The sequence below is a fragment of the Podarcis pityusensis genome, assembly GCF_964106645.2.
Source record: "Podarcis pityusensis genome assembly, chromosome: 12".
Lineage (NCBI taxonomy): Eukaryota > Metazoa > Chordata > Lepidosauria > Squamata > Lacertidae > Podarcis > Podarcis pityusensis.
Genome location: NC_138037.1, coordinates 52,206,654 through 52,233,860, shown reverse-complemented (window position 1 = coordinate 52,233,860; position 27,207 = coordinate 52,206,654). Strand labels below are relative to the sequence as shown.

General features: G+C 43.5%; 1 protein-coding gene across 6 annotated transcripts in view; it reads left to right on the top strand.

Annotated features, from left to right (window-relative positions):
* PDE1C (phosphodiesterase 1C) overlaps positions 1-27,207 on the top strand; it is a 272,866-nt gene that overhangs the window by 110,668 nt on the left and 134,991 nt on the right. For 2 of the 6 annotated variants that reach the window (XR_013978373.1, XR_013978374.1), the window contains exon 2: positions 19,642-19,668. The exons of the other annotated variants lie outside the window; for them this stretch is intronic. The gene's annotated coding sequence lies outside the window, so the exon portion shown is untranslated. The remainder of the gene's footprint in view (positions 1-19,641; positions 19,669-27,207) is intronic. 6 annotated transcript variants of the gene reach the window in all.

Below are 27,207 nucleotides of genomic sequence, written 5' to 3'. Positions count from 1 at the left end.
GAGCTCGAAACATGGAAACCCCCAACAAAATTTAAAATTTGGCAAAATATTTGGAATACATAATATGTATTGGTATACTTTGGAATAATTAATGTGATATGATTGGATTGTTAAATGGAAAACTTAATAAAAATTATTATATAAAAAAAGAAGTGTTTCCCAACCCTAGTTGGAAATGCCAGAGACAGGCTTTCCCAGCCAGATAAATGGGTTTTTAACACAGGTGCCCACTTGATAAGTTTTTATTTTAAATGTATTCGTTGTATTTGTGTTTTTAATTATGTAAATCACAGTGGTTTAAAATGAAATGTGATTAAACTTAATAATAGAATCTGGGGCCCTTCAAGCGGACCATAAATTCTCTGGGAAATAGCACACATAGGACATTAAAGAAACATTCTGAAATAATGCTGCTGTTTCCATTCTTAATCCCCCTCCCAGTTTTCAGGCTATTGATAGTAAAAGAGCATAGGCTTAATTTTTGCAAGTGAGATACAGTAAACATAGAGTAATGACCTCTGGAGCTTTGCGTGTGTCTGCATGATAATCAGCATAATATTAACACGGTAACTAACTGTTCCTTCCTGGAAATTAACATAAGGTTATGAAATTTCAGCAATTCTGGAACAGAAGTCCCTTGTGAGAATTCTACCATTCCTCTTGTGTTGCAAAGCATCTGGGCATCTCATAGATCTTTATATAGTGGTGATGTGTGAACATTTTACCACTTTCCTGTATGGATATTCAGTGGATTGATTTTTCGCAACTCAGAAAGATACATCATGGTACCCTTGGGTACAACAAAATAGTTTTAAAAGCCCCCAGGTCCTGGATCCTAAACAATTGCATCAGCATGTTGGCTCATAGCGCCAGTGTTACATCATGGTTTAATACTGGTAAATCACTTAGTTTTCCCATTAGGATCTTTAAGATGAGAGTTTTTTCTCTTTTTAGTGAAGAGTGCCACATATCACTAGAAATAACCCCCCCCCCCACACTTCCTTAGCTGAAGAGACTGATTTTTATAAGTCAACTGTCCCTGGACTGGTCCCCATGTCTCATAAAGCACTATCCTTATTTTGCCTTTGTGGGATCTGTCGGAGAGAACTTTTAAAATTAGTTTCTTTATATAGGATTTATACCTCATCTTTTTCATACCCAGTGCCTGAGCCTGCTCACACCGTTCAAGTAACAAAATACGATAAAAATGAAAAAGAAGAGCAGGAAGAAAGAAAAACATGGCATCCAGATGAAAGCTAAAAACAGGGAACTTACCATAAAGTAACAGGGCAGAAATCTGACAATTCCATCATCTCAAGGCCTGCTGAAACAAAAACATCTTGGACTACAAAAGACCATCAGCCTGGGAACTAGGTGTCCGAAGGAAGGGAGCTCCAGAACCTATGAGGGTCAAAATACATATTACACTTAATACTTAGCATGCAGGTATGTTTCTTGGAGGGACGCGGGTGGCGCTGTGGGTTAAACCACAGAGCCTAGGACTTGCCGATTAGAAGGTTGGCGGTTAGAATCCCCGCGACAGGGTGAGCTCCTGCTGCTCAGTCCCAGCTCCTGCCAACCTAGCAGTTCGAAAGCACGTCAAAGTGCAAGTAGATAAATACCGTATTTTTTGCACCATAACACTCACTTTTTTCCTCCTAGATAGTAAGGGGAAATGTCTGTGCGTGTTATGGAGGGAATGCCTACGGGTGGCATGCCTACGGATTTTCCTCCTCTAAAAACTATGTGCGTGTTATGGTCGGGTGCGTGTTATAGAGCGAAAAATACGGTAGGTACCGCTCTGGTGGGAAGGTAAATGGCATTTCCGTGCGCTGCTCTGGTTCCCCAGAAGCGGCTTAGTCATGCTGGCCACATGACCTGGAAGCTGTACGCCGGCTCCCTTGGCCAATAAAGCAAGATGAGTGCCGCAACCCCAGAGTCGGTCACGACTGGACCTAATGGTCAGGGGTCCCTTTACCTTCACCTATGTTTCCTGGAAGAGGGAGGCATGTGAACTCAGCCCGCCAGAGCGGGAGTGAGGACCCTGTCTTCTAGCCTGCCAGGGAAATTGATAAACTGTCCTTCCTCTGGCAGTGAACGAGGGGATAATTCCGCTTTCAAGTTTGTGGCAGTTAGCATAAAGGAGGCCAGAAAATGAGGAAAATAATCAAAAAGCTGCTGAATGCTTTTTTCTTTCCATTGATAGGGTTCCGACTTTACATTAGCCGTTTAAAATGGTAACACTTCTGTGCATGTCTAATTAAAAGCTAAAGATTGCCTTTCAGCTGGCTGAAGATCTTTTGTGAAAACTCGATGTGTTTTGCACGTTGAACCTATTGCAGGAGAAGTAAGCACTGCGAAGCTCACTGGAGCTTAGTCCCAGGAAACCTTATAGGCATGCTGATACTAATAAATTGAGTTTTTAACTACATGCTTCCGCTACTTGTGTGTGTGATAATATTTCACAACAGCTGCGTGCATTTTTTGCACTCTCCTAGAGGTCATGGCTAAGTGGGCTGTCTTGAGGAGCTCCTGCTTTTAAAAATCTAACACTACGTTGCTGCTTGTTTTTCTTTTAACAACCATAGCAGTGCTGTAGGGCAGCCTTGTGTCCTATTTTACAGAGGGCAGTCCTCCATTTGAAGGGCACCTGCTCACAGTCTTCTCCACGATGTGGAGCTTATTTCTATTAAAATGAGAGCAATTATTTCTAAGTGGGCACCTAGACGTACAAATGAGTGTGTGCATTTTTAAATACAAGTATAACTAGATGCCCTGCAGTCATGAGGGGTGGTTAGTGATGAGAAGGACTTTTGAAGGACTGGGGAGAAGGACTTTTGGCAGCAACTGGGATGCTATGCCTGTTGAACACTCTTCTTTTATACAATGGCGCTGCGGGTTAAACCACAGAGCCTAGGACCTGCCAGTCAAAAGGTTGGCGGTTTGAATTCCCGCAACGGGGTGAGCTCCCGTTGTTCGGTTCCTGCTCCTGCCAATCTAGCAGTTCGAAAGCACGTCAAAGTGCAAGTAGATAAATAGGTACCGCTCCAGCGGGAAGGTAAACGGCATTTCCATGCGCTGCTGTGGTTCTCCAGAAGCAGCTTAGTCATGCTGGCCACATATCCCGGAAGCTGTACGCTGGCTCCCTCGGCCAATAAAGCGAGATGAGCGCCGCAACCCCAGAGTCGGCCACGACTGGACCTAATGGTCAGGGGTCCCTTTACCTTTACCTTTACACATTAAGTGTAATGTGTAGTTCAACCCCAAATGTCCACTCCCTGCCCTGGGCCTCAAAAACTTAAATCCCAGAGTGGAAAATGGGCTGCACCTTGATTGTACTGCATGTTCCACATTGCTTAGTGACACTGCCAAGTGAGGATATCTGTGGGGTCTTGCTGTGCCTCCACTTTTTCCAGCAAGCAAAATAAAGGCCCCCCTCCTCAGAATGGAGATATAAATAACTTCATGAAATTTCTGCTTCAGCATGGGATGCATGTTAGCTGTCTGATATAGATTTGTCGAATTGTAGGGTTAGAAGCGACCCTGAGGATCATTCTAGTCGAGTCCACTTAAGTGCAGGAATATTCAGCTGTCCCATACGGGGATCGGACCTGCAACCTTGGCATTATCTGCACCCAGCTTTAACCACCTGTGCTATCCAGTCAACCATCTTGTAAACGAACCCTCAGTAAATTCACATGTGGAAACAGCCTATGCCTTATGGGAACTTTATGTTGACTGGTCTCTACATGACTTTCCTTCCTTTGGCTGCAAGGGACGACTGACAGCAGGTGACTATGGATGGAGCTATAGTTTCTGAATGAGCAAATAAGCTCACATAATCCCTCCTCTATTCCCTCAACTCTATTAGTTGATCTATGATGGTTCATTTACACTTGCCACTTGATGTTGCAGTCATCAAGACATTAATGTAGGGGTCGGCAAGGCTTACTGGGCACGGGCCGGATCACTCCCGCGGAGATACTCTGTGGGCCAGGCAGGTGCAGTGCGACAGTGGAAATCGCGTCTGCGCATGTCTGCGGCGTCGGATATCGCTTCTGTGTCTGCCCAGACACAGAAAATCGTGCCAGTGCAGAAGCGATTTCCGGCGCCTGGGCATGCGCAGAAGCGATTTCCAGAGCTGCAGAAGAGAGTCCCTGCGCCGGTTAAGCACAGTGTGTGGGGAATCGTCGAGTGGGCGGCTCAGTTCGGAGGCGGCTTGTGGGCCAATTAAATGGCCTCCATGGGCTGCTTCCGGCGCATGGGCCTTAGGTTCCCGACCCCTGCATTAATGTCTTTCTGTGTGCGGAGCAGGAAACACATATGCTCTGTTAGCCTCCGTTTTTCAACCTGAGGCTCAGTAGACTGATTTTCTGATTAGTCGGTTTATATTGACAGTAGTACATATACCGTAATTAATTAAGGATAGTTATCCAGAAATGAATTCATGTGGCTCTGACTTCTGATAGTTATTTTTTTTTTTATAAATACATCTACCATGCATAGTTCAGCATCTACATGACACCTTTTGATGTGAGAAACACTTGCATAATTTTTATTTTTTATTTTTTACAGTGGGCATCTATGTTCGGTTACTATTTATGTTCAACTTGGCATGTACAGCATATAAATTATGGGGAAAGGTTCTTTATGTTCTTTTCCTGGTAGCTGGATATAAAACTGCCCAGCTGCTTCTTTTATGTCTGCTTTGGGCAAACTCTATTTATTTCCAAAGAGAATTCTCTCATGAGGACTGACAAACTTACAAGGCTGTAAAAACTGTGTTCCGTAGACCATGCTGAGTGTATGTTCACAGTTCCTTGCCGCTACTCTTGACTGAGATGAGGTCTGAAAACTGTCCATTTCCCAAAGTGGAGAAAGGCTTACGGTTCACACCTTTCCTACTTGGGATTTTCAAATCCTCTTTCACAAATACTGCTTAATAGGTTCCCAGGCCAGCAGCAGAAAATGTGCTCTACCACACCAATGCAACCAACACTTTAGGATGGAATTAACCACAGTGCTGAGTAAGAGACCGGGGCGAGGGGGCTGTAGCCAAGCAGGGACCTCTGATGTTTTACAGTTTTCTCAGCACAGAATGTGCCCCCCAATGCGCTGAATTACTTTAAAACTGCTTTCACTTCTGAAAATAGTGACTATGCACCCGTCGGAGGATGAGAAGCAGAATACCAACAGCCCAGACAGCAGAAGTGAAATACAGAAAACCCTAAGGGAAGGATGTGGTTTACAGAGGTGGAGTTAATGGGGACAAGCAAGTTTTCTTGGATCTCCCATTGGTAAAACCTATTTGGTGTTTTGCAACTTTCTGACTAGTTGCAGGACCTTAGCCAGACCTAGCAGAGTAAACGCAGAATCCACAGAAGCAATTGGCGACTTGGCTGCAGACAAAGCAGGAACCAGGAACTTGTAGTTAGGTGTTTATTATATACAGTGGACTATTTACAGGAACAGAACACGGATATTTTGCTAGCTCTCTCTGATACGACTCACAGCTCCTACACTGACACAGAACTCTGAACTCACGAACACTGAACCAGTGAACTCTGACTGTCTTCTAAAAGTCAGATATAGTGGATGCTCAGGTTGCGAACGTGATCCATGGGGGGTGCACATTCGCAGCCCGCAGTGTTCGCAACCCGCGTCTGCGCACATGCAGGTTGCGATTTAGCGCTTCTGTGCATGCGTGACTGCCGAAACCCGGAAGTAACCCGTTCTGGTACTTCCGGGTTTCGGCAGTCCACAACCCGAAAAAACGCAACCTGAAGCAGCTGTAACGTGAGGTATGACTGTAGTTGTTTATTTCCTTGACATCTGATGGGAGGGCGTTCCACAGGGCGGGTGCCACTACTGAGAAGGTCCTCTGCCTTGTTCCCTGTAACCTCACTTCTCGCAGGGAGGGAACTGCCAGAAGGCCCTCGGCGCTGGACCTCAGTGTCCGGGCTGAACGATGGGCATGGAGACGCTCCTTCAGGTATACTGGACCAAGGCTGGTGGGGGGTAGCTGTCCTGTAACAAAGCCAAAGGGTTAGGATTTTGAATATTTTATCCCTACAAGCACTGTTTCTGTGGTGCTCTTGCTTGTGAGTTGTTACGGGATTTCACTTTTGGCAAGATGCTTATGTAAACAGCAGGAGTGAAGGCTGGAAGCAGAACAAGCTGATCCCACACAAGTGACCTCCGGGTTAACAATCTCACCCCAGCATAGCTTAGTTTTGTCATTTGGGTCATCCACCCAATCAAGAGGGGATTTTTTTTTTTTTGCTAATGCCAATGTGTGGCAGAAAAGCAGTAGAATGGTTGTTTTGTGTGGGCTCAAAATGGTAGGTTATTGGGGGGCCACTAGGGGGCGCATTGGAAGATGGCTGACAATACCATCTCTCCGACCCACACGGGGTAATTAAGAGGCTGTTATGGGAGTAGGCAGCCTCCCTTGTTGCCCCAAGGAAATGGGGAAGACTGCCCTTGCCTGCTGTGCCCATAAATCACCCCCTAATTCGAAAGAAGGGGGTGAGGGCCCTAGGCAGATTGCCCCCGTGTGGACATCGGCTCTCCTGGACGCTGTCTCTGATCGCGCACTAGTTGCAGCAATTTGGAATAATTAATTACAAAAGAAGCAAATGCACATATTTCAAGTGAAGAAGGGGAGTGAAGTCTGCTAATTTAAGTGACCTCTGCGAAAGAAGACGACGGGCTGGAGAAACAGGAATATTTTACGATGAAGATACACCAAAGGCGGGGTATGTTGACAACGGGGCTGAATGGGGGGGGGAAACTTTTTTTACTTTCCTTCTATGTGATTTACAAGAACCCCTCCTCATTAGAACCATCGGTTGAACTGACCCAAGCAGGATGATTAAGGTCTGTGTGGAGATAAACTTTAACCAAAAGTATGCTTTATGGAGACCGAGACGCAATAAGAGCTTTTGGGAATGGCGCAGCAATAAATTTGGAGTTGCCATCTTGCCAAAGGATTTATAGCCGGGAGGAAGAACGGATTTGTTTTCAGACTGCATTCCTAGTGAATCTCCTCAGAGGTTTTAAGAAAGGAGGCAGATTGGTGAAGATTAATAACGCTAAGACTGTTTTGATGTATGGAAGTGATGTTATATGGAAAACGTCTGGATATGGCTACTGGATAAAAAAATTAATATCCACGCAGGATTACAAACTGTTCTAACCAGCTTGCGGAGACTATCAGAGGTCACAAAGAGAAAGGAAAAATATATGAAAATAACAACAAGAGATGTGGAAAAATAATAAGAAAGGACTGGATAGTACTGTGAACATCATAAGGTTAGATTTGTGGACATTAAGACAGCAGTAAGAAGCAAGAAGTTGATTGGATCCCTTCGGAACTTGAAATATGGGTACCCCCAACAAAAATTTAAAATTCGGCTGTGTAATTTGGAATTTATGTAATTTGGTTTGATTTGATGTGATTGGTCGGTTAATAAAAAATTATTCTTAAAAAAAAACCCCAAAATGGTAGGTTATCCATGGGCGTAGCTGGGGGGGGCAGCTCCCCCCAAATCAAGTAAGGGCAGGGCTTGGAGGACAGGGTGCTTGCAAGCATTGCTCACCAGCTGATAGACAATGCCTGCAAAGCCCTTTTCAAAGTGCTTTGTGTGGAGCTTCTGGAGCTCTGAGAATCAGCTGATTGTCATATCTTCTCCAGAAGCCCCATTCAAAGCACTGCACAAAATAATAACAATAATCATCATAATTTATTACTTATATCTCGCCCATCTAGCCGGGCCTCCCCAGTACACTGGGCGGCTCCCAATAGAATATTAAAAACATCAAACATTAACAACTTCCCTAAACAGGACTGGCTTCAGATATCTTCTAAAAGTCAGATAGTTGCTTATTTCCTTGACATCTGATGGGAGGGCATTCCACAGGGCGGGTGCCACTACCAAGAAGGCCCCCTGCCTGGTTCCCTGTAACCTCACTTCTCACAGTGAGAGAACCGCCAGAAGGCCCTCAGAGCTAGACCTCAGTGCTGAACAATGGTGCTTTGAGAGGCCTCCTGAAGACCCTTGCAGGCAGCAAAGTCATGTGACAAGCATTATGACGTGAGATGATTGACAGGTCCCAGATGTCAAATTTGGTCCACAAGAGGTAGAGGAGATGAAAACCTGCCTAGAAAGGTTTCAGGCCCCTGATTTAGATGCATTTAAACCTGGTTTCCTGCCTGTATGAATAAAGTTTTCCAGAACCTTCTCAGGGGTGGTTTCACATTTATTGAACCCCTTCTCTCAGGAAAAACAACTGATTCCCTCCTTGCTGCCTTTAGTAGAACCTTTCTTTTTCTGACTGCTTGTTGACTGAGGGGTCAATTTGGACTGTTACTGTTTCTTGGTGGTCATCTCTTTAGCCCATTGGCTAGCTTGCTTTCTCCTAATATTATTGTGTTATTTATTATTTTCATATGCTTTAAACTGTTTTGATTAGCTCCTGCATGCTGCATTGGAAAAATACAGTCTTTTCTAAGGTAGCTAACAAATTTATTAAAGGTATAAATGCATGTGTAAGTATTGCACACAGATTACTTTTCTGGCAGATTTTTTTTTTTTTGCCAATTTAGTTGAGCTAAAATGTGTGTAAGAATGATTTTCCCCGCTGCCTTTCTGCTGCCATCCTCTCCATTCTAGATAATACAGCCTTTAAAAAGCATAGCTAGTCCCCCCTCCCCCCCCCAGCACTGCAGAGGAGGAGGAAAGAAACCGGTTTTAATCTTCTTGCCTGCCTGTGGGATTAGAGTGCTAAATTGCTCGATTCATAATGGCTCTTACTCCATCCCTAGCATACTCTCAATGCGGCTGAAAAGGAAATGACAAATGGGGTCTCTTGACCAGTGGCGTAGCGTGGGGGGTGCCAGGGGGGCCGGCCGCACCGGGCGCAACATCTGGGGGGGCGCGCTCGCTGCCTCCGGAGTCGCCGAAGAGCCTCGGGCGCAGGCTGTAGCAGAGCCCCATGTCTCGTGGAACCGACGAGCTGTGCGCGCGCCCGGGCTGAAGGCGTCCGGCAGGCAGCGGCTCTCAGCCCCGTGCGTCAGGGCCGCGGAGGACGTGCCAGGCAGCCCCTCCTCACAGCCCCGCCTCCGCTGCTGCTGCTGCAGCTGCTGGGCCATGTTGCATTTTCCTCGCCTCTCTGCCCCCCTCCTCCTCCGGGCAAGCGGCGTGGTTTGGGCGGCAGCGCCAGCAGCAACTTGACTCAGATCGGCAGGTTAGGGGTTGGGGGGGGCGCAAATTACTTGCCTTGCCCCGGGTTAGGGGGCGCAAATTACTTGCCTTGCCCCGGGTGCTGACAACTCACGCTACGCCGCTGCTCTTGACGGAAACATCTGACCACCTTTCTTTCCTAGCCCATATTCTCCCTTGAACCGCTATGTGGCCTCTTGCTTTTTCACACAGCGGATGAGCACAAATAATATATGCCACAAACAGTGGTGGCTCCTGAAATATTGGCCAAGCGGAGTTTTCAGTCTCCTTAAAGCATTCCCTCTGTTTTCCTTTACTTACTCAAGGAAGTCCCTTAAATTCTGCAAATATTTGAGCTTTCCACTGCAAATGCTTATTTAGGAGCCAGCCAGGTTTTGTAGGAATGGGAATCGGGCTCTTAATTGCTTTTAGCATAGAAAAACCAACCTTTTGTTGCCTGAAGATAATTTGCTGAATGTGTGCCCCTGTGGCATCTGATATAAGCAAGCATTTGTGAGTTCCACAATCCACTTTCTTCTTTCAGGACAAGACGGTACTGCAAATACTGGTAGTCTCTGCATTCTCTTTTTCAGTGATCTGTCATGACGTGATTGGCGGGCGGCAGTGGCGGGGGGGGGGGAGAGAACCCCCTGAAATGGTGACTAACACAGTAGGCCTTGTCCCCTAGGTATTTTAGCTGGCACCAGGGAGTGGAGGTTTTCAAAGGCCCTCAGAAAGCCCTGCTTTGTCTGGAGATCTGTAAATTATTCAATTTTTAAGTTAAAAAAAATATAAATATGCTAATTCTTTTCCAGAGGTGTGAGAGCTGCTACTTCTTTCTCTGTCTCCACTCCCCGCCTTCCTAAATCTCTCTGGAGAATTTGGCTGTATAACAGAGTCAATGTGCAAATGTTTTCAGTTGCAGCCATTTTAACCAGTTCTAAGAATCAAATCTATGATGTGAATGAATAGAGCAAGGGATATTTTGTCTATGAATTCAATGACAGAAGACTCGACTGTGTTGGCCAATGTGACTCGCACATTTCTGTCGAGATGCAAAAAAGGAGTGAAACTCTTGTAAATTCACTTTAAAGCCATTTTGCATGTTGTTGGGGCAATAAATGCTGTGCCTCGGTTAACAACAGGCACACAAGTTGTGGCTTCAATCTGGCGAAGTTTATTCATACAGACAGTTTAAAAAGCAACATGTGCAATAATCTATAGCCAGATCCTATGCAGATTTAGTTGGAAGTAAAACCCACTGAGCTTAGTTGCACTTATTCCCAAGTAAATGTTTATTGGATAGTAGCCTTAAAGCCTGATCTTTTGCATATTTACAGTGGTACTTTGAGTTACAGACGCTTCAGGTTACAGACTCCACTAACCCAGAAATAGTACCTCGGGTTAAGAACTTTGCTTCAGGATGAGGACAGAAATCGCGCGGCAGCAGTGGAAGGCCCCATTAGCTAAAGTGGTACTTCAGGTTAAGAACGGACCCCCAGAACGAATTAAGTTCTTAACCTGAGGTACCACTGTATATAGAAATAAATTCAACCAAGTTCAATGAAAGTAAAAACACAAAGGATTTCAACCTAATTATTGGCAAATTCCACTGAAATTAGTGAACATGTTTTGGATTGGGGTGTAAATTAAATTTATTCGGTGGTTTATTGATCAGGAGCATTTATAATTTGTTCTTTATCACACTAGATTCCAGGGCACCATGTAAACAATCTGAGCAAGCCCAGAAAAGATGAGGCTTACAACATGAAAAAAATTACATATTTACAAACATAACAAAAGTGCTCATAAACAATAAAGCATCAAAAGGTTCACAACCAAATAAAATAATTTCCACATACATCGTAATAAGATCTAAAATAAAGACACAAACAATTAATATAAATAACAGCAACAACCCACTCTGTCCTAAATGATACCCCAACCCAAGAGTCTGTTCAGCAGCCTCAGCTTTTGTAGCTGGAGTCAGTCCAGGCCTTGCCCTCCCAGGCGAAGTACGAAAAGACTTGCAAAGCAGGGAACAGGTCTTTCAAGACTCGCAGCAATATTGTTCTGAAAAGTGCAAATTGGAAAAGTTTATTTCAACTCCTCCTTCTGATTTAGACAGATGAGGGATATATCCTAAGGCCGACATTTCCCTTTTAAGACAGACCCCATAACCTCAGTGAGCCTGGATCCTGTGGCTGGTGGCTCAGACTGTCAGTTGAAGAAGCAACGGAGGAAGTCAGAAGTATGCATTATGAATCAATCAAAAAAATGATATGTCAGGCAAAGTTAATTAAAAAGCCCAAGATCCTGGAAGGTGAAGGAATGATAAACTTCACCTCAGTCCATCATGCAGTTTATTATTCAGTCATGTCATTTTATGTCAACTTAAATCCATGCTGGCAAGAAAAGACGAGGCAGAACAGTTTTGTTCAGCACTTCACTGTTGACTAGGAAATAATGGGCATCATCTCCTCAAAAGCCAGGCTAATAAAAAGCACCTAACTTCTTTGCTCGTGGCAAACATGAATCATACCCACCGCCTATCCAACAGCTATGATGTCTTTTCCAAGCTTAACGTAAGTAAAACATTAAATAAACAGGCTCTTTTCATCCGTGTGCCACCCAGGAAATATTTATATTGAAGCTTGGAATATATACAGGCTTACCATAAATAAAATAGCAAAAGTAATGAAAACAAGGTTGACCATAATGAACCTGGGCAAAGCACTGGGCTCCCACTGGGGCTGCCCAACCTGCTCGCCTCGCACCATGAAAAATGGGAAAGGCATCTTTGCACTTGTTCCTGCGTGTGGCCCCTGTTTCAGCTTGCTGAACAGTAATCCCACTGTTTCAGCCTCTGTTCCAGAGTTGGGAAAAGGGTCTGGCACAAACACGAGATTTATAATTCTGCATCATGCCAGCTGTCAAGTAGCAGACAGGCGAGTGGCAGCAGCGGCGGGGGGTGGGGGTGGGCGCAACAATAACAAACAAGAGTCTGATAGGTTTACCAGGGCTTAGAGCAAGATGCGGATTTGCTTCTGCGACTTTGAAAGCCGTTGTGGCCTGGCCAGATGCAATTCCAAACCTTTGGTTCTTTCCCCAATATTCAACCCGGGTGGCGGCAACTCCTCCTGTTTTTTTAGCTACCACCCCAAACAAATTGAAACTGGGCAACTGTCCATGGGGCTTTGCAGAAGTTTCCATGTGTCAACGAATGCAACACAGGGGCTCTGACTGAGCCATGAAACCCACACCCTTTCATCCCCCTCAACCTCCCCCCACCCGGCCGTGTTCTTTAAGCAGGAGTGGGATGAAAGCAAAAGATGCTTTCTTGACTTTGAGCAAAACAACATGTGCTGTCACGGCTTGTTCTGCTGATTGTCCTTATTCCCAAATGAGAGGCGGGGGAATTTGCCTTCCTCCCCCATGACAAAAGGTGCTTTCGTAGGTTTCGTTTTTCCTAGGCAGGTCGGGAGGATGCAACTAAACAATGTAAAGGAAACACGTATGCACCCTCTGTGCTAAAAATATAGTGAGATCAAGGAAGCCAATTTGTATCAGCGATGGGTTTTTGGTCTTGCCATGCAATGTATTGCACATTTGTCGGGGTTTAAAGAGGGGGGAAAGTCATTTCCACCTCTCTGTTCATTCCTTAAGAAGCTTTGCAGTTTGCCTGTTGAAGGAGAAGCTGTAATTAAAGTGGGCGCAGTAGGGGTGAGAATTTGCAGGGAGAGGATGACCCACATGTTCCATCACTGCAAAACAGATCTAACAGATAGCTACTTGAAAACACCGGATCATATTTTTAATCTTAGTGTGAACAAATATGTCTTCAAGCAGCAACCGGTGACGATGTACACAATAGTTACATTGGGGTGAGTTTGTGTGTGGGGATTAGAAAACACGATGGAGAATTATCTCAGCCCTTAGTTTTTGCGATTTTCTTCAGTTTTTAATCAAAACCCCACAGCGATTTGATTAATAGCGTGTGTGGAATGCAGACAAATGTGCATTATATATCAATCAACAGGAGTAGGGGTGCAGGGGAAATTTGATTTGGTGCGAATTTATAGCTAAATCTATCAAATTCACACTTTCAAAAACAATATGAAAACTGAAATGCAGCCGTCCTTTGAAGTTCATGCTTATTCCTCCCCTAAATGAATAACTGTAGTTGAAATACCAACAGCAAAGGACTTTGAATACTCAAAAGTATTAGAGAAATGATAAACACTAATTGCAATTGTGGTTTGTTGTTGTTGTTTGTTTAAAAAAACTATTTCCCTTTTTCTATTAGGCCTAGGTAGGTGGCAAGCTCCTGAAAATCCCCCAAATTAAAAAAACAACCCTAATACCAATAAAAAATATAAATAAAAGAACAAATCTCCAGTTCTCTAACTGCTTCCAGTTGTACAGAAGCTGGAATATACTGGCAATCAGTTGCAATTTGATTTATGCTGTTTATTAATAAAGGCAGTAATACTGTTTAGTTTATGCACCATTAATTTTACTGTAATGGCAATAGCATTAGTAGAAAATGCATGGGGTATTGATTTTGCATATTGAGCTGCCTGGCAGAGAAGATTTCAATTTATTTAAATGACCCCATTAGTCTGCAGGGAGTTTAACTCTTGACATAGGTGACTGTAAAAATAAGAGTTGATAATCAATGGAGTAAAATAATGGCTTTACAAATATTATATTCCTGCTCCTCTTGCTTCCACCACCATTGGTCCGGATCCAAAGGTCTGTGCAACGTACTCTGATATGCACAGTGTAGGTTCTCTGCTCCCTGTACTGGAAGCAGCCCGATCCCATGCTAACCTAGATAAACCACTTCCTGCCCCCAAATTCATATACAGTGGTACCCCGAGTTAAGTACTTAATTCGTTCTGGAGGTCCGTTCTTAACCTGAAACTGTTCTTAACCTGAAGCACCACTTTAGCTAATGGGGCCTCCTGCTACTGCTGCGGCGCCGGAGCACGATTTCTGTTCTCATCCTGAAGCAAAATTCTTAACCTGAAGCACTATTTCTGGGTTAGCGGAGTCTGTAACCTGAAGCGTATGTAACCTGAAGTGTATGTAACCCGAGGTACCACTGTATATACAGCTGACACAGCTTCTGGGCAAGAAACTGTTTGACACAGCAGCAGATGACAAGGCAGAGTCTGGCTTCCTCCTCATGAGCATCCCTGCTGCTTACCAGGAGGCAAGGGGTGAGGGGCGGGGAGGTCAGTGTGGTACGGGGATGGTGGCAGGAGTGTTGGGTCACCTCTGCCACTATGTTTGCACTGCACTGAGCTCCCTGTGCATCTCCCCTCTGCCTCTTAGCAAGTCTCTATGACACCACCCAACTCCCTGCTGCTGGTCAAACACGGAAATAATAACTAGAAAATTATTATTATTATTCAGTATACCTGAAGGAGCGTCTCAATCCCCATCATTCTGCCTAGACACTGAGGTCTAATGCTGAGGGCCTTCTGGCGGTTCCCTTGCTGCGAGAAGCCAAGTTACAGGGAACCAGGCAGAGGGCCTTTTCGGTGGTGGCGCCCGCCCTGTGGAACGCCCTCCCACCAGATGTCAAAGAGAAAAGCAACTACCAGACTTTTAGAAGACATCTGAAGGCAGCCCTGTTTAGGGAAGCTTTTAATGTTTAATAGGCTATTGTATTTTAATATTTTGTTGGAAGCCACCCAGAGTGGCTGAGGAAACCCAGCCAGATGGGTGGGGTATAAATAAATTATTATTATTATTATTATTATTATTATTTACTTATAACCCACCCATCTGGCTGGGTTTCCCCGCCACTCTGGGTGGCTTCCAACGGGAGATTAAAAATACATTAAAACATCAGTCATATTTTTTTTATAAAAAAACTTCCCTAAACAGGGCTGCTTTCAGATGTCTTCTAAACATCAGATCGTTGTTTATTCCTTTGACATTTGATGGGAGGGCGTTCCACAGGGCGGGTGCCACTACTGAGAAGGCCCTCTGCCTGGTTCCCTGTAACTTTGCTTCTCGCAGCAAGGGAACCGCCAGAAGGCCCTCGGCACTGGACCTCAGTGTCCAGGCTGAACGATGGGGGTGGAGACGCTCCTTCAGGTATACTGGGCTGATGACCGGTGTATGCATGTAGCTGTGCACATTTATATAGCTTTGCATTATATTATATTATATTATTATGTTTAAATCACTCCTTCCCTTCAAGGTGCTCAAGACCACACATATAGTGCCACCTCCGTGTAATTCTAACCCTGTGTGATAGGTTAAAAACATTTTTAAAACTATAAATCTGCAGAAATATATTTTTCTTTCCATGCCAAAGCATTCAGCCACACAATCTTCCACATGTTATCTGAAGTGGCACAGTCCCCAAACTAGTTTAAAACCTCACTTTGTTGTTTGTGTTAACTCTACTTACCTATAGTGTTCTGCAAGACGTTCTGATGTTTAGATTGTTGTGTTCAAGATGCAAGGAGAATACAGTATGGAGACAGACATGGCTGGGCATGCGTTAAGTGGTCGATATGTAAATGTTGACAGATATTCCAAAACGATGAATTATAAATCTCATAAAAAAAGAATTATCACATCCTAGAGAATTAATCCAGTTTTAAATGCTCTCCTTCTATTGATCTCATTTGAGCTCCACATGTTCCTTGAAAATTAACAGCTAAAAGAAGAGTGTTGTGAATGGAGTTTTTCATCTCATGTGCTATCAGCAGCAATTTTGCCAAGGCTAGGGATGGGGGCGGGTGTGTGTGTGTGTGTAAATGTGATTGTTGGCACAAAAGGTGAACCTAGCTAATTCACACTTTCTAAAACAACAGATGAACTAAAACTCAGCCATCCTCCTAAATTCGCACATGTCTGTATTTTGCAACGCAGTTCTCCCACCAAGTAATGTGTACAAAACTGCATATTACTAGTGTAAAGTGTGCATTAAATGGCTATATTACTGAACGGTATGAGATACAAATGCATTATAAAGGGGAACTTGCTTTGCAAAAATGTGTTTATTAGGTTAAAGCACATACAAACATGTGTATATTGGGATAAATTTGCTGAAGACTTTTAATGACATACAAATGAATTTAAAATTGGAGGAAAATGGAGAGAAACCAAAATTGAGAAAGTCATCCATCCCTAGAGAAGGCCTACAACTCCAAAGGCTCAAACTTTGACATGAGTAACATTTGGATTCTATAACATGTATAATGCCATGAGTCACCATACTTTAAAAACTGGTGATAAATGTACAAATTAACTTTTAACATGACAGGTTCAAAGTGGCGCTCACTTGGCTGGGAAACAAAAAAGATATTCTCACTTGCAAATTTGCTCAATTTACTTAAGAAACATCAGATACAATAAATAGAGAGACGTGCAGTGTCAATTACTAAAGAGTTATCTGGAGTTGAGCTTAACTTAAAGCAATTCAGATTATTTTTAAAACCTGAGTAGGAGTGAAGAAGCAACTCGTTTGACTAATATAAAATCATGTGGTAAAGTAGAAGGGGGACTATTCTTCTCGGGAATTGACTCCTCCCCCCCATTATTTTATGTGGAGAAAAACCCTTCCACTTTTTTTTCAGATCCCTTCACTTCCGACGGCCGCTTTGTATGGTCTGTTGAAGTTGTGAGCTGCAGTCACATGAACCAATGCAAACCTCTACATTTGACAGCTTTCCCTCACATTGTTCTGCTGTCATAATTAATTGCAAAGTTATCCCTGCATTGGATAAATCTGCTGTAGGCAGTTGTGTCCCAGAGAGGCATGTGTGAATGGTCTTGAAGATATTGCCATTTGATCACAGTAATGGGCAAATCCAAGACGCTGGCTAATTCCAGTCCTGAGAACTTTAATGCATCTTAGACAAAACTGCAGCAATCTTACCTTCTTAAAGTGAAATGATCTATTTTTTCCTTTCTTCTGACTTCTTTGAACCTCCTGCACCCACATATTGCAGCTTTCCATTGTTAGCAAGAAGGCTGGTTTTTATGCCTCTGTATATTCCTGACGCGGGTGGCGCTGTGGGTTAAACCACAGAGCCTAGGGCTTGCCAATCAGAAGTTTGGCGGTTCAAATCCCTGTGACGGGGTGAACTCCCGTTGCTCGGTCCCTGCTCCTGCCCACACTAGCAGTTCCAAAGCACGAAGTAGATAAATAGGTACCGTTCCGGCGGGAAGGTAAATGGCGTTTCCGTGCGCTGCTCTGGTTCGCTAGAAGTGGCTTAGTCATGCTGGCCACATGACCTGGAAAAACTGCGGACAAACATTGGCTCCCTCGGCCAGTAAATTGAGATGAGTGCCACAACCCCAGAGTCATCTGCGACTGGACCTAACGGTCGGGGTCCCTTTACCTTTACCTGTGTAATTTTTAGGACTGATTGCACCTCTCACCACTCAATGATTATTAGGTGATCTGCGGAGGGTCTGTACCTCTGTAGAAGAGCACATGTTTTTAACAGTCCCAAGTTTGATTCCCAGCATTTACACCTAATGAGCCTTTGGTGACAGGACTGCAAAAGACCCATGTCTGAAACCCAGGAACAGCCCTGCCAGTCAGAGCAGACCACACCGGGTAATTAGATCAATCACCCTTCCCATATGTTTTGGACTACAAATCCCATCAGCCACAGCCATGGGGGCTGTAGTCCAAAATATAGGAAGGGCACCAGATTGAGGAGGGTTCAGACAGCCCCTTGGTCTGACCCAGCAAAGTATTTGATCTGCTAAGACATATGCACACATTGTTATTTGATGTTACAGTCATCAAGTGATTGGCATACACGTGATGCTAGTGACTTTCCCCAACTCCTCTCCCCAATTTTGCCCTCTTGCCACTGCCCTTAATTGACAGGGGTTTTGCCCATTTTATCCTCTCAATGGCCTCCCATTCAAAGTGATTCCCAATACTTCCCCTGAAAAAATGTAAGCTGTTGACGCTCCAAAAGTCCCCGATACAATGGTAAGAACTTGTTGCTTGAACTTCCTTTTCCCTCCTCAGTACAGGAGCCCAGAGTCGGACCACTGGGAGCGAGTTTTCAACATGCCCTCTTTGTTCATGCCTTCTCTTAGAGATTGACAGCAGATCTTCGAAACAGCCAGCCATGGGATGTCGTAATAGTCAGCGATACACATAGACTGAAAGCAGGAATGTGCAAATTCCTGGAAATCAGGAATATAAGGTAAAGGGACCCCTGACCATTAGGTCCAGTCGTGGCCGACTCTGGGGTTGTGACGCTCATCTCGCTTTATTGGCCGAGGGAGCCAGCGTATGGCTTCCAGGTCATGTGGCCAGCATGACTAAGCCGCTTCTGGCAAACCAGAGCACCGCACGGAAATGCTGTTTACCTTCCCGCCGGAGCAGTACCTATTTATCTACTTGCACTTTGACGTGCTTTCGAACTGCTAGGTTGGCAGGAGCAGAGACCAAGCAACGGGGGCTTACCCTGTCGCAGGGATTCAAACCGCCGACCTTCTGATCGGTTTAACCCACAGCGCCACCCACGTCCCCTAAAACTTACACAAGAGAGTATAAATTGTCTTCCTGTAATATGTCTGTCTTTCTCTTTGTGGCAGAATCATATATAGGTGATCTGTTCAGTATGGAAATCCCTGATGTAACAGGGCACCAGGCCTTTAGCTGTGTATTCCCAATTTCCATGTACATAGGGCAGGCACCAAATCTGATTATATTCTGGTCCGTGCTAAGAACATTCTTTTTTACCTGAGACTTATCTCATTTAAGGCCCACCTGTACTCCCCCCCCATACATTCTTCTTGAAGTCCATATATGTTGCTGTAATTGTGATTCATGATTTGTATTTTAACTTATTACCTATTTTGTGTGCAGAGTTTACTATACACTGCTTATATGCATCAGTTTAAAGTGGTATATTAATCCATTGCCCTTCAGTTGACTTTCGTACTGTTCTTGGGGGTTGCTGCTCAGAGGCTGCTTCTGTTCACTTCAGTTGCTAAGTTCTAGACAGCCTTGGTGATCAGACTTTTGTGGGAGTTATGCTGAAAATACAAACAAATAAATGCCAACGAGAAATGGGAGGTGATCGCTGCTATATAGACCAGACTGGGAGGCAACTGCTCTTGTGTCTTGTGTTGTTTTCAGCTGTAACATGCAAATGATTTATAATACTAGGGATTTTTATTGCCTGATGACTGGAATGGTGGATATGCATGGCCGAAAAATGGCACATTTGTTTTGATTTGACTCCAAGGAGTTACCTGCTCTGGAGGCTCCTCACCAACAAACTTGTCCTTTGGATCTTATGCTAAAGCTTCACCTCCTCCCATTATTGAAAACACTGATCCATTCACCATCTCCATCCACATCCTAGGCTGACCCTACTTATTCCTCATGTTTATTTATGTTCTTTTTCTGCAGGAGAAAATATAAGAAAACGTCACAGAGGTAGGTATCGATCGCAGAAGAACTCAAAGGCATTTGGCGGCTGGGGGAGTCGGCAGAAATTATTTGTTATTGTTTTAGCATTGGTCTTGTTCATGCTATGAACCTACTGTACCAAGAACAGGCAAAGTAAACCCATGGATAGAATCCATCCCACTAGAGCTTTCGTGCCCCTGATCTCTTACTTCAACTCACCCATGGGTTGGTTGTTACAAAAGCATTACAGGTCCTGCAAGGTCTTGTGCTCCCAACTTCCGCATGATACAAACTGGTATCGGCTGGTTGGGAGTAGATCTGTATTGATTAAACAAACCCCTTAGGGATTCAATGGGACCTCTGATTAAATAAGAAATGTAGCATTTGACATGTATGTTGGGACCTTAATAAACCAATACCCACTTTCTTTGGAGAAATCTGCCTGCTTTATCTTTTATTGTGCTTTAAAACAGACATCAGCTGTGACCTTGTAATTATCAGATGACTCTGCTTTATATAAGGAAATACTTGAAATCATGTTGTGCTGTAATGATAAGAGATAATGCAGCCTAATATTATGCATTGCTACACGCCACCTTAATCTCTGAGCGGTGCAGGATTCCAAGGGTACAGGCACTTTCCCAGAGTTTGTGTTTCCTTTGGAAATGAGGCACAACACAGACTGTGGTGTCTTTATTATATATGGTTTATTCACACATATATACAACCTGAAGCTATGATGGTGGGGCTCACACCATTATTCTCCAAGAGGTTCTTGCTTCTCCCATGCCAGCAGAAATCAGCCATGGTCTACTGTTCCTTTGTCTAGCTTCATGCATTTAACAGATTGCCACATCTATCAGGCGTTATGGGGAATCTGGCACCCCCTAACCCTGGCACCCACAACTCATAACGTTATTACCACTCAGAAGTCAGCCCCACCAAGTCCAACAGGACTTGCTCCCCTAAGTATAGATAAGATTACAGTTGTTGTCAGCCTGTGCACATTTTCTTGGGAGTAAATCCTCTTAACCCCAATGGGATAGGACTTAAGGAAACATTCTGAGTAAACACGTAAAGAGGAGGCTGTTAGTTGTCTTCCTGTAACTTTGCCAGGGGAATCCTAAAAAAAGGCCTGGTTGATTTTGATCTTGACTTTGTTCTTTCTGACGCTTCCTTATGATTTGCTTTTAAATATTATGAGTTTGAACCAACAACAGTAAATTTAGTGCTAAGTGGCTCAGTGTTTGCTCTCTCTCTCTCTCTTTTCTTGCCCCCCCCCCAATAATAATGGGAAAAGGTGGATCCAAACTATCATGTTTTTCACAGGGTCACTGAAATTTCATGTGGCTGCCTAACCTTTGAAAATGTTGATTGAAAGTTGGGTATGCTAATGGCAACTTTCCTTACCAATGGAGATGTTATCTGAATCTTCCTCCGAGGTTCAGATCATTCCTGTAAGTTGCTGACAACTGCCAGTTCTCATTAGCATCTCCGGGATCTGAAGGTATTTGGCACATGGAAGAGACAAAACCTCAAAGACTCTACTTAGAACTTATCCACACTTCCTTTTGTTCCGCTGCTTTTCCCCAGGGAAAACCTCTCTTTAGCATTCATTCTGAGCAAAACAGTAGTTCAGGTTTTCTCTGGATTGACATTTTCTCTGGTTTAGAGCTAAAGAGTGGCTTTTCCCTGGGAAAGGTGTGGGACAAGGGGGAAACCATTCAGAGCTATGCCTAGAAAGTGTGGGTCACTGAGTGGCAGAAAACCACTCCGACCCATGTTTTCTAGGAACAGGAAAAGCAGAAGTGTGAACAAGCCATGAGTGTGTTATTCTATGTGGCTTGTAGGCTGCTGTGGTGAGTCTTTTATGCTGGCTTGAGGATCTGTTTGCTGAACTGCAGAGCAGAAGAACTAGTCCTTCTGTAATAAACTGGGCCTCCATTTCTCACTACAGTGCACTGATTATATACCTTTATGCAACATAATGTTGACCCCCTTTCAGGTTGTAAGTGTCTATATTTTAGGAACTGCCCCATTATCTTGATTGTAACTGTTGTAAGTATTGTATTTTAAAACTGGTTTTGCCCACCCTGGAAAGGAAATCTCCTCCTCCTCCTCCTCCTCCTCCTCCTCCTCTTCTTCTTCTTCTTCAATGAAGTCATATTGCAGTAAAAGATTCACAATTTTGCAAAGATTTGGGATGTTGTATAAAAAACATTTGGTGAAATGTAATGTTAAATGCGTGAAATGTTTCCATCTCCTTCTTATGGGTAAGATGTGGAGCAAACTTTCTACACATTTTGTTTGAAATTTGTCTGGACTGTTTGGGGTCAAGTAGAATTGCACTGGGGTTGGATTCTGTCCATATGCTAGCCTCTGGTTTAGGCCTATGCAAACAAAGAAGGTTTGAAGAAGACTTTGGAGTGAATGAGTGAGTGAGTGAGTGAGTGGTGAGGTCCTATTCTGTCCTGCAATTAGCACTTTAATCAGCAATATCATGTGCTCCTGCTGTGTCAACTTAATGCCTTTGAAAACAACTGCAGGCTGATAATGTTTTCATCATAAACATGGACATTTCACAGCTCTCTAGGCAAAACCCCACTTCATTAGTCTCAAGTTCAGAAGGGCACTTGATCAGCAAGCTATGATGCCAAGCAATCACTGCAACGCCAAGAAACACAGTGTGTTTAATTAGGATTGCTCATTTTTCTTTTTTCTTTTTTATAAGATATTTATTAAGATTTTCAGAAAATTACAATATAAAAATGAAAAAGAAAAAGAAAATACAAAGTTACAATATAAAAATGAAAAAGAAAAAGAAAATACAAAATAAAAATGATTAAAAACCACTCAATTTTTCCATTACTTATTTTTCCTTAGCTTGTTTCCCGGACCTCCTCATACCTCCCTTTTTTGTATTCCAGTTCAATTTGTTGGTTCAGCAAATCCTTACCCTCTTTATTTATCCTAATCTTTGGTCTTAAAATAGTAACGTTAGATTTTTACCTATTAACAACCCATTTTTCATATCCCTTAAAGCATTACAGCTGGAAACCACTTAATTTCTATCCAATATCATTCTAACATTCATTAATTTTACAATATTTCTGTAGATAGTCTTTGAATTTCTTCCAATCTTCTTCCACCGACTCTTCTCCCTGGTCTCGGATTCTGCCAGTCATTTCTACCAGTTCCATGTAGTCCAAGGATTGCTCATTTTTCACATCCAGGTTGCTTTGGTTAAGAGAAGGCTAGCCAGCTATTTAGATAATTAGTACTTTGAGGTTTACTTTACAGAGTTGGGTGATTACTGGAGAGAAGGGGGATGGAATTATCTAGAACTGTCTGGTGTCAACCTGTCTGGCATAATTTTGTTCCATTCATGGGGAATCTGAACATTTATGAAAATATGTTCATTCTACAGAGTGCGCTTCCTAAATTAACATCAAGTACCTGGCAAGGCTGACCTGGCAAAAAGCTGGTTTAATGACCCTCTGATGAGTGCGTGGAAATCACTAGTGCTGCTTAGGAGCACTAAGTACATAGCTGTTCACTTTTCCCTTTTCTTGCGAGGAATCCTATTCGGAATAAGGGAATTTCCCTTTAAAAAAGGGAAACGTTGACAGCTATGACCAAGTACCTTGAAGTCATTTGCATGCATAGTCTTGTGAAATTGATTTCAGAATATAAATTTGCAAAAGGCTTAGGTGCTACTTTGTTTGTACAACTTATTGCAAAACAAGAGGTGTTAGGCATATGTCATGACTGTCAGTAGTATTTGGAGAAGAGTGGGGGGGGGGAGTCTATATCATATCAGAAATATATTAACATCCAATATTATGCCCCATTTAAAAATAGCCTCAGTTTGTTGTTCCTTAACTTTGGCTTAATTTCCTTTTCACTTCTTATTTATTGACCTTGCAGAGTTATCTTGATTATCTAATTATTTAAACTCCCCCAAGTAATTATAATGCTGCTCAGCTCAAATGAAGCAATTCTGGGTGCGTGTTTCCCCCCACAAAAACTTTATTTAGTAAGACGACTGAACAGCAGTATGCTATGTGAAAAGACTTGCCACCGTACTGAATGATCACTTTGATTTGAATTAAGATATGGTTGGATTAAAATGTTGTAAATAAATGAATGTATTAATTATGAACAGGAAAACCTGTATCTATTTCAAAACAATTCTTCTGCAAGAAACTGCAGTCTTTGGAATGATGTTAGCAACCCTCAGGGTCTAGTGGTATAGGACTGACAGCACATAGCAACTCGTAAGTCGAGCTGTGTCCTATGCAAGCGTACCCAGAAATTAGCCATATTTTGAGCAAGCACACACAGATGTCTGTGTGCTTCAGACCCTAAACAGATATGTGGGCATTTTTTCTCTACACTAGGTCAGTATTTATCAGCCAGAGCCAAGCAACTATAAAGGGGATCCTTCAGTGTGGGAGCCAGTGTGGTGTAATGGTTAAGACCGGTAGACTCGTAATCTGGTGAACCTTCCCCGCTCCTCCACATGCGGCTGCTGGGTGACCTTGGGCTAGTCACACTTCTCTGAAGCCTCTCAGCCCCACTAACCTCACAGAGTGTTTGTTGTGGGGGAGAAAGGGAAAAGGAGATTGTTAGCCGCTTTGAGACTCCTTCAGGTAGTGATAAAGTGGGATATCAAATCCAAACTCTTCTTCTTCTTCTTCTTCTTCTTCTTCTTCTTCTTCTTCTTCAGTTCCCCCAATCCCCTCAGCAGCCATGGCAGCGGCCTCGTAGACAGGCCCCACCCCCTTTGCTCCTCCGTTCACCCACTTTATGGGGGACCAAGCGAATGAGGATCAGAGAAATGGTGAAAACCTTTCTTAGGGGCATTTAGGTGTCCCAGATTTTGTTCTCATAAAAACAGGAAGTGACGCCATATTGACTGGAGGAGGAAGGGAGCGGAAGGCATAGATCTAAGAAATGTGTTAAAGGGATGCATGGAACCGAACTTCCAGTAACATGTTGAAATGCTGTGCCAAAGGGAAGACCCTTTGGAAATTTGGGACTCTGTGTTAAAAAGTGGAAAGCCGTGATGGCTTAAGGGCTTTCAAGACCATCTCTGTGTTTTCGGGGCAGTTGGAGGGTATGCTGTGTGTTCAGATCATGCACTGAGATCCTGCTTTGTATGTCTTTCCTTTCTAAGGCTCTGTATATGGTTACAAAGTGTAGGGTCTTCTTAGAGTGGGGGCCCTCCCTGGGGAATGATCTCTTCTAGGCTGCCAGGCAGTCCTGCTCTTGGCTGTCTTTTAGGAGGACTGCAAAGGATTTTCACCTGATTGTAAGGGACATAAATTCGAGCTGCTATGGTGGTGTTGCGTTCCCTGTGGCTTAATTCGTTTTACATTTTTAAATGATGGTTTACATTGCTTGGGTTTATTTTAAATTATTCAGTTTTTTTTTATCTTGAGTGTAAGTTAATGAGGATCCTATTGGGCACAACTGCAACCTATACTTTGTGAGGAAATACATTAACAATTGTAGTAAGCATAATATTGAAACTAAAGCCATAGAAATGGAGTGAGTCTATGTGCATTGCGCCCCTATTTCGCCAGTCTGGAAAATGTGTTAGTTGTCCTGTTGTTTAGAAGATCCTGGATTGTGTCAATTTGAATAAAGAGTGTTGTACAAGATCCACATTATTTGAAGATGACATAACAATTAAAATCAGTATGCTGTTACTCTAGAATAGGAGTGGGGAACCCACAGACCTCCTTATTTGCTGGACTGCCAATCAGTGCTGATGGAAACGGACATCCAGCAATCACTGGAGGACCACAGCTTTCCTACTGCTGCCCTAGAATTAACCTTTGCTTTAGGAGAATGTTGTGTTTTGAAGAGCCCCACGTGCACACGCACAAAGCTAAGCCTTTGTACGATCTGCCCTTATGAATCTGTTTTCACAGATTGCTCTAAAGAATCTTTACCCTTAGATCCTTGTTAGCTAACACGAAGATGGCTGCAATCTGGGAGCATTTAAAGCCGTCTGTTGTTCACCCGTGTTCAATTTAAATAGCAGTTCAGGGAGCCAGGGAGTTTGAGTTATGAAGCCAAGAATTAATATATTTGCAGAGTGTAAATATACTCAGAAAATGTTAGCTGTGAAATAAATTTGCCAGTTATCAACCTTGCAAAATATGTAAAGGTGGTTTTGGATGCTTTAATTAAAAAGAGCTTTGGATCATGTTCCGATATCTACATGACCAGTTCAAAGGCCACAAATATATTCTGGGCTTTGGGGGTGGGGGTTTGGGGGGTGGGAGGGGCAAATGAACAAATTAATACAGCATACTTTCCAGTATTCAAAGAAGCCAAATAGAAACTGGCTTCAATGTCATTTGTCCCAAAATCTCAATGAAAGCTTCATGTTCGTCTGCATTATGCATAGGAATAGGGTTTTATATTATCCTGCAGTCCCTGTCCTTCTGCCTGGTGTGTTCCATGCAGTGTTGGCCCAGCATGGTGGGCCGGAAGGCACTTAGTTCCTCAGGCCCACAGGGAAGCGTCTGTGAAGGTTCTGGTATCTATGTTATCTGGTGTCTATGGTATCTGGTCCAGGGGGCTCCTGCTTGGCAACCTTCGATTTAGTGCCCCACAACAGACTCAAAGTCACAAACTCAGTCTGGTTCACTAGCAATGTAGTGGGTGGCCAGTATAAAATGTAGCAATTTACTTGTCATTCAGTGAATATGAGTATACTGTATATCTTATCAATCTGCATTGCCTACAGTTGCTCCGAAGAAAATCCAAGCGAGAATCTTGAACGAATTGTTAGTGTGGTCTGTAAAGGAGACTCATTAATTTGAGCAAGGTAAATCTTAAAATGAACTTCATATATACAATATATATACAATTGTCATTGTCCCATGCAGAACAATGTAATTGAAAAACTACATAAAACATTCAAAAACCCCTAAACACTCTGAAACCCCATTTTAAAATACACTATACTATAGAGACCCCTTATGCTGCGTTTAGAACCAGAATTGCATTTGCGTAGAAACTGTTTCTCAGGCAGCTAGTCTTGGCCTTTATAACCCTATACCTTCTTCCAGAAGGCAGAAGCTGAAAGAGATCATTTCCGGGGTGCGTACTATCCTGTGCTATCTCTGCCGCATCCAATTATTCTCTCTGCAGTCTTTACAACCCTGGACAGCATTGTTTTTTCCCTGGCCATGCAGCTCCCAAACCACACACAGAGACCATAAGTTAATACACTCTCCACAGTGCAATGGTAAAATGCCATTGTTCTCCTTGTTCAGTCCCCACAAGAACCCTGTGAGGTAGCGACTGGCCCAAGGTCACTGTGATGGCCTGGGAATCCGATTCAGAGGCTGAACCGGAGGAATCCCAGCCTGCACAGGAGTCCCCGCCTCCAGGGCCGGCTGAACTGGGGCAGGGCCTTGATTCTGAAGCGCCTGCACCTGTGCCAGATCCTCAGGAGCAGGCACCAGGTGAATCCACTCTGGCTCCGGAGGTGGTTGAGGACTCAGTGCCTACAGGTGAGTCTCCCCCTGGGTCCAGTAACTCTTC